The sequence below is a fragment of the Rhineura floridana genome, chromosome 22 (assembly GCF_030035675.1).
Source record: "Rhineura floridana isolate rRhiFlo1 chromosome 22, rRhiFlo1.hap2, whole genome shotgun sequence".
Lineage (NCBI taxonomy): Eukaryota > Metazoa > Chordata > Lepidosauria > Squamata > Rhineuridae > Rhineura > Rhineura floridana.
This window is the reverse complement of record NC_084501.1, coordinates 14,834,472-14,847,114: the sequence shown is the minus strand read 5'-3', so window position 1 is coordinate 14,847,114 and position 12,643 is coordinate 14,834,472. Positions and strand designations below refer to the sequence as shown.

The window sequence follows — 12,643 nt, the reverse complement described above, 5'->3', positions numbered from 1 at the left end:
TGCCTCAGGGCTCTTTAGGGATTAGCATTTGCTGACACAATTGAGCTGTTTGATCTCTCCCTCCCCTTCCAATATTAAGCAGGAGGTTTTTTACACTGCCTCAAGATGCAATCTGAAACCCCTTCAACCATGCAGTAAGCCCCATTGAATTTAATATAGGGACACTTAGTCACCATCTTCTTGGAGCTACAATGAACACGCGATGGGATTCACATTATTAGCCACAGCTGATGAACACACAGCCAATGGTTCTGCAAAAAGTCATTTCTGACTCGGATTCCGGAGACTGGGGGTTTCCAGAGCAGGCGCTGGAGGGGAGGGACCTGGCCAAAGGGTAGGTGGAGGGAAGCCAGAAAATCAGAGGAAGAGAAGTGAGTTCGTAGGCATGCCCAAGATGAATGGAAAGAGGAGCAGTAGAAATCACCATTGGAGCATGGGTGTTGTGAGGCAGGTATGTGCTGCACCCCCTCCCCTTGCCATAGGACATGAAAATGAAAATGTAAGAATATGATTGTTGCAGAAACACTGTAATGGATTTGTTTTATTCTGAGTATATGACCTAATCCAGGGGCAAGAAATTCATGATGAGGCGTGGGCATCAGTTCTGTGCACTTCCTGCACTGCGAGAGGAATGGGGTGATTCAAGCGAGGCTTTCACATGTCCGAGTTGGACTGAACCTTTAAAAGTCCATCTCCAGCTGGACTCAGATGCCCCAAAATTTAAAATGGGAGGTACTGTGTTTCTACCCCCACCCACCCCCTTTCCCTTACACATGTCAGTTGGGGGAGCGATCTCTGCCAGCATGATGAGGATGTCTTCTCAGAAATCCATGCTGGAGAGCAGACTCCACCAGTCAACATTTGGGGTGTATGAAAGGTGATGCCTGGGGTGAGCTCTCCCAACTGCAACCTCCCCCTACACCACCCCTACTTACCCCCATTGAATACTGTTGTACAGACTTGACAAGTATTACATTTTCCATCCAGGAGAACCACTGCGGGTCTCAATCTGAAATGCCACCAGCTTCCAATCCTGTGATATTTCGCACCGCACCCTTTCACAGGAAGGAAAAGAGAGGCTTCAATGCTTTACCAATATACCTTCTTGCTTCCCACCACACTGCACCCCCATCCAGTGAATGCCAAGGAGCTCCCTCCTCCGGTACAATCTTGCCTTGCCCCTTACTGCTGTCCGTTCAGCATAACATATGCCCCTGTTTGTCATGGTGAGTGGGGTGGCCGGGGTGGGCAAGACGACCCTGGTGCAGAAATTTGTCTTCAACTGGGCAAATGGAAAACACTACCAGAAGTTCACCTTTATTTTCTTCTTCAAATTCCGAGAACTCAACACTGTGGGAGAGATGGCCAGTCTAGAAAGTTTAATCCAACGGGGGTACCCCAAATTACACGATAAACTTGGGGCAATTCTACGAGAGCCAGAGAAATTGCTCTTCATCTTTGACGGCTTGGACGAGAGCAAACGTGACCTTGATTTGAGCTTAGGCTTCTGTGCAGAGCCACGAGATGTGAAACCGGTTGAGGTGATTGTAGCCAGCCTGCTGAACCAAACACTTCTGAAGGGATGTTCCGTTCTCCTGACCAGCCGCCCAAGCAAATTCAGCCGTTTGAAAACTGGAGTCCTCCACAGAGTGGCCAGTATTGTGGGCTTCCTCTCCCAGGAAAGAGAAAGGTACTTCGGCAACTTCTTTGGAGATGTCGTGGTTGCCCAGAGAGCATTAGCGCATGTGAGGGAGAGCCAGGTTCTGTACACTCTTTGTTACAATCCCTCCTACTGCTGGATTACTTGCACAGCCTTGCAACCTTGCTTCTCCTCCACCACTGGGCAGTCGCACCCCCTTCCCAAGACTGTGACTCAGCTCTTTGTAAGCTACGTCAAGCATATGATGGCCAACCACACCAGGGGGCTCCCTAAGAGGGAAGAAGTGCGGGAAATGTTGATAAAACTTGGTTGGTTGGCCGACTATGGTCTCCAGTATCACATTCTTATCTTTGATTAGCAATTATTGGAGGCATTTGGGGTAGATTCATCTCTGCCCTTCAGTGCTTTCCTGGTGGAAAACATACAAAGTGACATCTCGTCTTCCAAGGTCACCTATTCTTTTGTCCACCTCACTGTTCAAGAGTTTTTTGCTGCCCTTGTCCATTACCTAGACTTCAAAGAGGATAATTTTGGATGCATTAAGACAGCAGCCCAAAACAGCCAAGGTGGGGAGTATGACATTTTTCTTTGCTTCCTGTCTGGCTTGTCCCATCCCGCAACAAGGGCACCCCTGGAGGAAATTTTGGGGAAGTTCTCTTCAATGACCACTAAGCGAGTCCTTGATTGGATCATGAAGATGGACTGCATCGCTTTCTTGAGCATGGAGAATCATGATGGTAAAAGAAAGACTTTGAACTTCTTCAGTTTGCTCTTTGAGAAACACAACAAACTACTTGTACGTCAGGCACTGGGAGATGATCATGCCTCCATGGACTTCTCAGAGCTGTATCTGATGCCTGTTGATTGTACCATCCTTGCTTATGTTCTGAGTTGCGGCAGAAAGATTGACCTCTTAAATCTTGATTCGTGCTTCATCCAGAATGAGGGGTTGCAGAGGCTCAGCCCTCAGCTGAACAAAATCAGAGAACTGAGGTAAGTGGCTGAAACAGAATTCATGGTTGATGTCAAATACAAGCAATTTCCAGGATTGAGAAAACATTCCAAATGATCGACAGATTAAAATAATATTCATAGTAAATGCTCTTAACACAAGCTTTTTTTTTTGCCGTTTTTAGTTTGAATGTAGTCTTTAGACCTTGCTGAATCTGCCCAACCCCACTTTCCAAAAATCTGAAACAGCACCTCTGTTCTACAGTGAGCCAGGAAGGATTGGGGATGATGCTTCCAACTATATTATTACTCCTACAACTTACTGTTACTACTGGAGCTTATCCGTATTCTTATTCTAGAGAATTAGAATTTATACGCAGCCCTTCCTCCTGTAGGAGCTCAGGGTGACAAACATAAACAAAACAATTCAACAAAAATAAAAACACACCAAAGAACATCCTGAACGAATTTGAAATTTACATTTTAAAAGGGCATGTTGCAAATTTCCCAGAATACATTTCTATATACATTTAGTAGAAGCCCCAATTTTATCCTGATTGTAGCACTTTTTGTTTGGTCCGATAATTTTAGTTGAAATGATTTTATATAATCTTCTATTTGCTCTTTTCCCTTGAATTTTTGTAATTTTTAACCTCGAAATGCTTATATATATATTCTCTGCATCAACTGTCCTCTTTTGAAATTCTTGTATGAATATTTCATTGTGACGGCCAATGGCTATGAACAATAAAAGGAAACACACACATTTCTATGAGACAGTGTATTTTGCATTCAAGTATCGAAGCCAGACAAGGCCTCAGGCATTTAGCTGTATCTGAGGCCTGACAAGTTCTCCAGTCCAAAGGTCCTTGCAGTCAGTGGGTGGTGCGCAGGTCTGGCACCCGATCAAGGGACTGGTGCCGCTGTTGGGACAAGAGCAGGCAAGAAGATTCTGCTCTGTTGACTAGGTGGCAAATGCAGACAGGGAGGCAGGCTCTGAGGGTTTGAACTATGCCTTGCTAGTCCAGAAGCTTCACACAGCCAGCCAATTCCAGAGGCTGATGTTACAGACATAAGCCCATGCTTATTTTCAGGCGTATTTATTTATTTATTGCATTTATGTACTGCCTTTCTGCCCAGACACAGAAGATCATTTACAGTTTTACAACCCTAAACCAAATAAATAGATCAAAATGAAAAGTTTGCTCCGATGTTGTCTTGGCCGGCCTCCTTTACTCTCTTCTTCCTTTCCTCAAGGTAGATGGTGTCTGTTGGCCCTGTGGAGAGCAGAGGACAGTCTGGCTGGTACCCCAATGTTGCCTCCATAGCTCTCTTCCTGTTCCCACAGGGCAAATAGTGGCCCTGAGGGAAGGAGAGGGGGCAGTCCAACTTGGGCAAGGCCTTTGATGAAAATGGCTCCCAAAGCAGCTTACCAGCATCAGTGGGAAGAGACAGTCTCTTCCTTCAGGCTCACCATCTAAGGGACATGACACAGAAGAGAACCCTACCCTATTGTGACTGCTAAATGCTTTTACGTTCCGATAAATTCTTTCGCCTTTTTCCACAGACTCTGCAATAATGATCTGAACAATCCATCAACCAAAGAGCTCGTTTCTGTCTTAAAGCATCCAGACTGTCAACTGGAAAGCCTAAGGTATGTTTGTCACAGTCGATGGACTGCTCCTTAACAAATCCTCACTGGGTCTGCGCTGGAGGAAGGTGTCTGGGAGAAGGAACCCTCTAGCGAATTTTCCTGATACAAATTGATTTGGAAATGGTTTGCTCTGGCGTCCTTTCAATTTGAATCCCTTTCACAATTGTAGAATTGTGGATGATGGTGTTAGATGTCAATAGTGGAGAATTGAGATGGGAGAATCTGCCCATTTTATTCTCTGGTGTTTTCAATCTCCACATTTCCGTTTGCAATTAAAAAAAAAAATCCTCACCAAAAAATTACCAGCATTTTTAGTGAGTTTCTCCCAATATACCCATTGTTGTATGCAATCTTGCCTAATATGCACATTTTTGCAAAGACATTTTCTCTAATATAATGCATTTTTGTATGTGATTTCCTCTTACATATATATATATTTGTGTACACTTTACCCCAGTAGATGTATTCTTGTACATGTTACTTGGCTGAAGAACTACTTTGCAAAATTCAGAGAAGTGTGAATTTCAAACGATGGCTGCGTTTGAGTTCTCATATTCTTCCGGAAAGTGAGACTTAGGTAGATCAGCCTTGGGTCAAGAATGAATGTGGGAATACAGTTACAAGCGCTAACTAGAAATGAATTTGCCCATTTATTGAATAAATAGCATTTATTACATGCTTCTCACGTGCTGCAGCAAGCACAGGACAGTGCCCTTCCCTGTTTATCTTGAAACAACCCTGCGGGTGAACATGAAGCTGAGAGTAAGGCTGCAATCCAATGTACACTTACCCAATGGAGATTACATGTATAGGACTGCACTGTCTCCCAAGCTTTCTGTTCAGTAGTCATTTAACCTGAGTGGTCTGGGTCAACGTCCAGCGCTCTTCAACATTTATTTATCTACTGTTAACAAAATTTATATCCGCTACTTAATGGACATGTCACTACAACACATTTCCATGACGCAGAGTTTTACAGGTAATTGAAGATATCTAGGAGTCGTGAGAAAGTGGGAAAGAGGCAACAGCAATGTTGAGCAGGCCTGATTAGACCCAACAAGGTCTCATTTGGCTTGCGGGGCTGTTTTCCACTAGCCACACCCACCTGCCCCACACCTGATGTCACTGGGTCAACCCTACCCACCTATCAAAGTGGCCCACCGGGGGGGGAGCTCAGGATCTGCCCCACCAGCTGGATCCTGTTCCCCACCCCTGCTCCATGGCACCATTTGCGGGCAGTGGTGCTCTTGGCACCATGAGGACTAGAAACATCATTTACAACACAAATCCTTTTACTCAGACACGATGATTGTCAAGAATAGCTAACGTTGAGTTGAAGTTGGTCAAGCTAAGATGGTTCAACCAGAGGGAATTCTGGGAGCTTGTTGATCCCTGGGATACTCTGCTGGAGAAGGAGAAAGGCTTAGGCCAAAGGCTTTAGTGCCAGACAGGGAATTTGCTAGTGTCAAGAAGATGCAACTGAACCTTACCTCTTATCTGCTTCCTGAGATCAAAGTCAGGGAAAGTGGGTATTGCAGATCAGCCACCCTTATCTTCAAAGAAAGTGATCACAGAAGGGGCGCCTAGGATGGCTAATTGGACCCCTCCCTGTTGCCAGCTGAACCCCATAAAAATAAAGGATGATCCTTCAGTTACTCGTTCCCTTTTCCTAATTCCACATATTTGGACTTGCCTGACGATGCTGTTTGGGAACCAGGCGTTACTGAAGTAAGTGACCTAGCTAGGTTAGGCAGAGGTTTGTTGTTTTTCTTTGTCTGCTTGAATCTCTCACTATCGGTATGCCAATGTTGTGAGCCCGGTTGAAGGCAATTAGCTTTAAAGGAAACAGATGCTGCTCTCTTTTTGTAGGTACTTTTCTTTTCTTTTCAATAAACTACCCGTTTATTACTGGTGTGTATTGCTTGGAATGCATGACTCTAAATCCAGTCCTTGATGACTGGATGCAACTGATTACCGTTGGTTAATGTGGGTCAATGCTCTAGAGCACAAGGAGTAACAATAGGCTTGCTCTAGGGTCTTCATTAGCACTCTGAGGTCCACTTTCTCAGAGTAGGGAGCTAATAGAGGGGTGGTGGCAGTTCTACTGTAAAACTAATCCTGGAAGAGGGAGAGTATACCTGGGAAGCAGTGGCCCAAGGGAATTGGGACTGTTCTCAGAAGCAAAGAACCCCCTTGGGGTGTTGAGGTCAAGGGATCCTGGGGGGGCAATCTTTGACAATGATCAATTATGCTTACTCTTTAATAGGGAAGAAAGAAGAAAATTGAGCTCTTCAGATACCAGTTCTGTGTGTGTACATAATTTCCATCTTCTCTTTCATTTCCTAACTTTGTTACTGCTGCACGCTCTTTCCAGCTTGGCAAAGAATGCCCTTACCGAACAGTGCTGTAGAGACCTGAGTTCTGCCCTTTCAGAGAGTCAGACCCTCTTAAGTCTTGACCTGACCAAGAACAAACTGCGGGATGAGGGCCTCTCTGACCTACTGACGGCGTTCAGCAATCCACAGTGCACGATACAGAAACTAGTGTAAGTATCATTCAAAGGAACTACCTTAAGGTACGCAGGGTATGTTGAAATATTTGCAGGTCAGAGAGTGTCGTTTAACCTTTTAAAAAGGTTAGTTGTTGAAAATAAATACGACTAGCGTTTTTGTCAGATACTGAAGGTGATGTCGCCAACCCCTAAATAAATAGACCAATCACCAATTTACATAGTTAAACGCAGTACCTAACACTGGAAAATACAAAAACCCAACACATCCAAGTTTATAACACTTTGAATGGAGTGTAAGAGGCAGCAGAAAGAAATATTTCTTCCTCATAGTGCCAGAACTTGGCATTGCCCAATGAAACTGGTGGTAGGTAGTTCAGGAGAGACAAAGAGAAAACACTTCTACATGCAATATGCAATTAACTTGTGGGACTCACTGCCCCAATATGAAGACACTGTGATTCATTTAAGCTGCAATCCTATACACACCTATGTAGGAATAAATGCCAATGTTTAGAGCAGGGATAGCTAACTTTTTTCAGCCTAAGGTTTGCACTGGTGGCCAGTCACACCTCCAAGGACTACATGTCAGTAGTGGGTGTGGCCAAATGTACAGTATATGCGCATGCACGCACTACAGATGGAAATCGGACACTCACACACATGCACGTTCACCAGACACGCAATCACACGGCGCCCTTTCTCTCACTCGCGCATACATGCCGTCATACAGGCGTACATATAACTTTCATGCAAACGCACATGCAAATGTGTGCTCACACGCAAAATCAGCAATTTCTGCCCTTTCCTCTCCGGCGCTGGGATGGCTGGAAAAGGCTTTCTACTCTGCACAGAAGGAGCTGCACGAAGTAAAACTTGGTGCTTTCGCTTGCTTTTTACGCTTAAAGAGGGTTCATCAAAAATTTGATTTTGATTTTAATATTTCTACCCCACCTTCCGGCCAGGAGGCCCTCCATGCGACTTACAAAAAAGCACCAATATAAAAATACACCAATACAACATCAATAATACATCAACAGCACAATAAACAAAAAAAAATTGTAATACATTTCAAAGTTAACACAAACGACCTCCCCCTTCACTTTGGCAAAATAGGTATTATTTTTGAGAAGACAGGAGTTGAGAATTGCTGTGACTGCATCAAAGTTTTCTTGAAACAGAATTTAAATATGTTTTTCCATAATAGGAATCACTTTTCCCTTCTGCACTCAGATACTAAATAAATGTGCAAGATGTTTCAGACAAAAAATATGACCCAGACACCAATCCGGCAGAGCTCAGAATAATTGCAATGTTAGAATGCCCTCTGTAGGACTGAGGCAGAGTTGGAGTATAATGCTGCCTTATACTCTCAAACAGCAAGCAGAGGGCTTTATCTCCTATCTCAGTGCTGTGGGACTTAGCACTGAGTTTGGAGATGAGATTAAAAAATTCTTCTGGCTACCCTTTAAAGAGGAACTTAAAGACCAGCCAGAGGGGTTACTCTATCTGCTGTTTAGAGATCGCTCTCTAAAGACCAGGTAGAACTCTTTACCTCCCCACCAATAGGGTGATATTTCCAAGTCATGGCACCACTACTGAGAAGGCCCTACCATGGGTACCCCCAATTCTTTTCATTATACTTTTTGGGTACCCCAATTTCTTGAGAGGAAGGGACCAGAAAAGTTCTGAAGAGGCTGGCACACCTTTTAACGCCTTCATGTGTCTGCCACAGAATCCAGGAAATTGGCTTGTCAGATGAATCCTGTGGAAAACTTTCTGCTGCTTTGGCTGACAACACTAACCTCAAACATCTAGACCTGAGTGGCAACCTTTTCACAGATCAGTGCGCTGAAGACATCCATGCTCTCATCCTGACCTGTCCTGCTCTTACAGAAATCAGGTATGATCAGGGCTGGGGCTGTCCTGAGTGTAGGGAATTCTAAACTTCTAGTCCCCCAAATTAAAACTCTGTGATCGGAAAATGTGAGCAGGTAACGCATGGAGGAAATCAGGCCCCACCACTTCTGTTGTATGGATCCCTGAGGTAGCTGTCTGGAGAAGAGAGTTGTTGATCTGTTTCCTGGTGTGGTTTGGTGCCACCGCTGCAAGCGACTGCCACAAATCCACAGTGTGAGCGCATTTTGGAATATTGTGTACAGATCCAGCTGCCCAGTCTCAAAGGAATACAGCAGAAAAGGAACCGGAGGGAAAGATGAAAGAAACTGGCAGCTTGGGGTGGGAATAAGGTACAAGTTGAGTGTGAAAGGGTAACTCCAAAGCAAATTTGTTGGTATTTGTTTGTGGGGCGCTTATATCACAAATGAACATTCATCTCGCATTTTTTCTGATTTGATTATGGGAAGTTGACACGTCTTCCCATTAATCATTCGTTCATCCCACACTTTTCCATTTTTTTCAATTAAAAAGTGGATTTGTCGTGCTAGAGCCTTTTAGTCCACTTTAAACTCGCAAAACTAAATCGTATGTGTTACTAGTTCGCTTTCATGTCATATATTCTGCTTGCTTTTTTCTGTCCCCCAAACAACAATGACTGCCAGTCTGTTTCTTTAGGTGATAACGATCTTGGGCTATATTTGTTCTGTATTTTCTAGGCTGAACTTAAGCAACATCACTCCAATGATGGAAAAACAGCTAAAGAATCTGGAAGGTGAAAGAGAAGGCCTGAAGATTTACATTTAAAACTCCGTCAATAAGCCATATCCTCCCCTCCGATGAAAGTGTCAGTGACTGACTGAGGGAGCAGCCAGAGGTGGTTTCCCTTTGAAGGCCAAGAACTAAGCAAAATGGGACCATTTGGAAAAGCCGGCGACCCAGAAGAGTTTCTTTGGCCTTCCCCTGGCTAACTGGATCCACTGAGATTTTAGATCAGTTTTGCCACAACCTGTCCAGTGCCCCCTCAGCTGCCTGCCTTGCCCCCTAGCTGCGCCATAGCCCCTGCTTGGATAATACCAGCATCGGCAACTCATTGCATGGGTGAACAAAGGTGTCTGGGAGACATAGAAGTTTATGGGGCGGGGGCAGGAGAGAAGCAAGGAAGATCTCCCGTCTCTCAGGTGAAAGGGCCAGAGGTGTTGAAGGACATTAGAAAATGAAATAAATGGTTAATATTTATTAATAATAAATAAATAAATCTACTGGGAATAGAAAGGAAGGGGATAAAACAGGAAAGCTGTTATAGCCAGAAAAAAGGAATGTAAAAGGACGAAGGAGGAGGGATGAAAGTAACAGGCAATTGGGAGGGGCAGAATTAAGGCACACGTTGAGTTTGAAAGGAGAAGAAATTGCAGTAGATGGGTAGAAATATTTTGAGAGGCATCCGAGGGTATGAAGGTAAAAAATATAAAAGGAAAAGCTTTCTGTGCTTAGAGCCTCTGAATCAGCAATTTCTGCCTAAATTGGTGGGACTGATTTTACCTGGACAATGCCTCCAGAGCAGCTTTAGGTTTGCGTGATTAAAGTGGATTAAAGCACATTTATCTCCCTAGCAGAACAAATTCTCTTTTTAAAAAATGGAGTAAATTTCTTTACTTAGCTTGAAGGAAGCTGAACTGTGGAACTCCTTGCCACCAGGAAAATGATGTGGCAAAGAATTCAGCCATTCCCAAAGATGGATTAGAAAGTGGTATCAGTAATTGTTAGCTAATTATGCCAAACTCCTCCCCCAGTTGCCATCATTCTGTGACTGGTGGTACGCCTCAGTATTTTCAGCCATTTCAAGTGGACTCTGGCGGTAGAAATTTTAATAATTCCTGATGTAGTGGAAAACGTGCAACAGGGTTCCATTTTTAAGGCTTATATGGTGAGCCCATTGGGGACAGAACTGTTAACATGTCTGCTGTAAGCATCTTTGAGACCACTGGGGAACAATGGGACATTAATTGAATAAATAAAGAGAAATCAGTGGATTGTATTTCTGTGCATTGTTTTAATTCCAGCCATCCTTCCATAAGTAAATCCAAGGCTTTATTTGGGGGACAAAAAGAGGTGCCAGTACTTCATAGCTGTTTTTAAAGGTGTTCTGTTTCTAAAATATTTTTAAGATGTTTTGTTTTTAATATACCTTAAAGATGATTTCCAGAGCTTGGAAGTAACTCGTTACAAGTAACAAATTACTTGTAATTTATTACTTTTTTGAGTAACGAGTGGGTAACTTCATTACATTTTGCTGGTAATAGAATGAGTAGTAACTTCATTACTTTTGAGGAGTAATTGTAATGTTTCCAGCAGTACTTTTGCGCATTACTTGGGGGAGAGGGTTGCAGGGGAAGTCTTCTGCTTCTCTGATTGGTGAATTAAAATCATGTGCTTCAAATTGGGCTTCTGTGCAGCGTCGTTCTTCCTTCATGCTCTATGGGGGCTTAGGAGGCGACAAGGGAGGAGGTGGAGAGCGAGACGGCGTGGAGAAAACAATCGTTTACAAATTGACAGGAGTGGAAGGAGAAAAGAGCTGGAGGCAATATAAATATAGAAAAATATGTGTGTTGGGGTATCATTGCTGGGGGTGGAGTGAGGGGATGTGAGATTCTGTTATGCCATTCTGTTAATCTTATGGATAAAAATATATATGCTACTACCCTCTGTGTGTGTGTGCTTATTTTTAATGTTGTTTAGGCTACTTGGATGTGCAGCAGCCAAGGCCAGCACCTTGTAGGCAATTTTATTTTAAAAAGTAACTAAAATGTAATTGTAGCAATTACTTTTGAGTATAAGTAAAGTAATCAGTTACTTTCAGAGCAATTGAAATGGTAACGGTAATTAGTACTTTTGGGGGGGCATGTAACTGTAACTGTAATTTATTACTTTTTAAAAGTAATCTTCCAAGCTCTGCGTTTTTTAGTGTTTTATCATTTGCCACCCTGGGCTCCTTCTAGGAGGAAGGGCGGGATATAAATTTAATAAATAAATACCAGTGAGGAGTGTCACAAAAAAGCCCTGAGTAAATCGATCGGCGGAAAGGGACAGATTTATTTTTTGGTAAATGGGGCAGCTCTTTTCTCATCCTATATTTGCACAGCTGCACAATGCTTCCAGACAAAGACAAGCACGTTGCCCTCAGCCTCCTTGATCCACATCCGCTTCTACATATGTTCCTTACCCCACCAAAAAAAGGGTTATCCCCTCCGTTCTTCTCATGCACACGCCTGTGCATTAAACATTGCCATGTGGAAGATGTTTGAGGACTGAAGTGGGGGAACAACTTGCAATGATGCAAAAGGTAAAGGTGTCCCCGCACTTGTAGTGCGAGTCGTTTCCGACTCTTAGGGTGACGTCTTGCGACGTTTACTAGGCAGGCCGTATATATGGGGTGGGATTGCCAGTTCCTTCCCCGGCCTTTCTTTACCCCCCAGCATATGCCGGGTACTCATTTTATTGAGCATGGATGGATGGAAGGCTGAGTGGACCTCCACCCCTTTTACCGGAGATTCGACTTCCTCCTTTCGATGGAATCGAACTCCAGCCGTGAGCAGAGCTTCGGCTGCGTTACCGCCACTTACCACTCTGTGCCACGGAGGAGGTTGGAATATAGCTTGACCCTAACAGGGCCTGTTACCCCCTCCCTTTTAGCCTCAAAAACAAGCCTGTCAGGTAGGTCAAGCTGATGCAGATACCTTGCAAAGCATCCCTGCCTACTTATCTGTTGTAATGGCGTGAAAGCTGTGGACTTTTGTTCTCGCTTTCAACAGGTTTTTTTGTGAATGAGAAAGCGCATAAGCAAGCAAACAAAAACATTGCTTTTTGAACGAAAAGTACTAGAGAATGCTGCTGAGATGTAGCCTCTTCCCAGCCGTCTTCTTGCAAGTGTATCACAGGGAGGCAAGTATTATCCGGACCAAAAGACCTTGAA

General features: G+C 43.8%; 1 pseudogene; it reads left to right on the top strand.

The window, feature by feature from the left end:
* The first annotated feature begins 1,223 nt into the window (after nt 1–1,223).
* LOC133374729 (NACHT, LRR and PYD domains-containing protein 3-like) lies at nt 1,224–10,805 on the top strand (annotated as a pseudogene).
* Nucleotides 10,806–12,643: the final 1,838 nt, after the last annotated feature.